Source organism: Lygodium microphyllum, chromosome 4, assembly GCF_053477565.2.
Source record: "Lygodium microphyllum isolate KBCC chromosome 4, Lygodium_microphyllum_v1.1.10, whole genome shotgun sequence".
NCBI lineage: Eukaryota > Viridiplantae > Streptophyta > Polypodiopsida > Schizaeales > Lygodiaceae > Lygodium > Lygodium microphyllum.
The window spans coordinates 153,913,494-153,915,871 of record NC_141138.1 but is presented as its reverse complement, the minus strand read 5'-3'; the positions used below and the strand labels follow the sequence as shown (position 1 = coordinate 153,915,871).

Here is a 2,378-nt window from a genome sequence, read left to right as displayed (position 1 = left end):
TTGAGAGACCCAATTAGGGCATCAGTTATCAATAATCAAGTCTCTCTTTTATCCTTCTAGCTTTCATGGCTTCCCTCCTCTTTCTCTCTCTTTTCCTGTCTTTCTCTCTCTTCTTCTTTCATCTTCTTCCCCTTTCTCTCTCCTCTCTGCAGTCTCTCCCTTCTCTCTCTTTTCCTATCTTTCTCTCTCTTCTTCTTTCATCTTCTTCCCCTTTCTCTCTCCTCTCTGTAGTCTCTCCCTTCTCTCCTTCTCTCTCCTAGGTCTCCTTCATTACAATTGGTATCAGAGCTTAGTTTTTAGAACCTTCCTTTCTCTCTCCTTTCCCTCAAATCTAGTCTCATTTTCCAACAATAAAACCTACTTTTCAGGTACACAGGCAGAGATGGCAGCTTTCTTGCAAGACACACAGGAGCTATGGCAAGAGGTTTGATTGAATTTGGAGGTCAAAAGACAAAGATGGCAGCTCGTTTTTCAAACCCAAGCCAATTTTGAAGAGGATGTCACTTTCTTGGACTGTGAAACCAATACTCCAGAAATTCTTAATCATACCTCAGGAGACAATGCAGTGTGGCAAGATGCAAATAGCGAGAAGAGCTCGAATCACAAGTCCCTGAAGATTATTAGTATGAGCCAACTCTACACCTTGAAAAGCAACTGCCGTTGATGCAACATGTTTTCTCACATAAGCAAGAGCAAGGGACAGATCTCATGGCAACCCAGCTGCTACAGTGGATTGTCATCAAAATACACCCCTAGTATAAGGGCTGTCTGTAGGTCCCATAATTGTTACTTGCCAATGGAACATATCTTCTACCACCGGACATGCGCTGCATGAGGTGGGAAGATCTTTCTGCAAATCCTTGAGCTCCTTGAGGATGCGTTTGGAGGCCATCAATGCGGAGCAGTGAGGGAAGGCACCGAGGAGGCCAGTTAGAGTGAAAACACAAGATTCAGGGGCGGCCGATGCAAATCAGGTGGAAGGTGAAGAGAATGCAAGGAACACAAAACAGAACACAGCAGATAGATAGACAGAGAGAGAGAGAGAGGGAGAGATCTGATCTTATGGCGAAAACGAGGGTTCATGAGGGGAAAGGGGGGGCTGTATAAGAAATCTCTCTCCCACCAGCTGTCATTGCCAGCATATTAGAATTGGGAGTAGGAGTCATAAAGGAGCCTCCCTACTCTCTGGGAGTGTTCCCATAAAGCCGAGAAGAAACTGCATTCAAGGCCTTCTTGACCGGGATAGGATCACCAGACAACTGCACCAACTCATCACCACTAGAAGCACATGCTAGAAGCTGATCCTTTGGCATGACTCTTATTTAACAAGTTATTTCTCGCCTCATTTGTTCAATAATCTTGCCTCCTTTTCCCAGCAAGCAACCAATCTAGCTGTGAGGCACAAGGAGACGTGCCATTACAGGAGGCGGAGGTTCATCATCATCAGAGGCCCTCATATTTTCCTCTACAATCCTCCCAAACACTCTGAATAGAGCCTCTTGAGCAGGGCATAGGCTTTGAGTGCCAGGAATTCGGTTTTCTTTGGTCGAGCATATGTATATAACTCTCTCATTTGATCCCTTGACAAGATCCTCCACCTTTATCTTTAACTTGCAATCATGCCGCAATGCCTTGATTGAGGCCCCTCCCTTCCCAATCAAGCTTCCGATCTTTGAAGAAGGGCACATGATGCAGTACCCCACATCATCAGACTGAGGGCTCTGATCAGGATTAGGTCTTTTCTTCTGTCGCCCATTTGATTCAAGTCTTTTTTTTCATCTTTGTAGTATGCATACATGCGCTTTCCGATAGATCCAAGGTAGGTATCCATAGAGAGGTATGGGCTGCAACATGAATGAAAGGCTTGATAGGGAAACCTGTCAAGTTGCTAGATGCTGAGAGTGGTATTGCTAAGGATGATCAGCCACTGCAACTGCAGCTGTCCATCTTCTCAACCACTGGAATTGCATCTACACACATACATGCAACATTGATTTTGTCAAGCGCAAGAATTGCTTCCTCCTCCACTCCCATCATCAGGACCTCCTTATTTATGAGGTTCAATTCCTAGATGTTCATCATGGGCAGGGGCGAGAAGACATTGATGTGTCCCAGCAAGAAGCGTAGCACATCCTCTTGCGTCAACTAGCCTGTACTCTTGACCATTGTCGTTGATCTGTTGGCTCAAAGACATCAGACCTTGAGGGAATTTGTTGGAGAGCTCCATCACTGCTGTGCCAAGAGCCTGGTGTTACTAGCACCTTTGGCTTAAGACGCATGCCCTCTTTTGCAACCCTAACTGCAATGTTGTGGGATATGTTTTCCCCGAAATTGTCTCATACAACAATCACTTTCTTGGGCAGCAATCCAAATCAAGA

At 45.4% G+C, this 2,378-nt stretch overlaps 1 pseudogene; it reads right to left on the bottom strand.

The window, feature by feature from the left end:
* Window positions 1-1,178: 1,178 nt before the first annotated feature.
* LOC148037794 (KH domain-containing protein At4g18375-like) lies at window positions 1,179-1,688 on the bottom strand (annotated as a pseudogene).
* Between the last annotated feature and the right edge of the window lie 690 nt (window positions 1,689-2,378).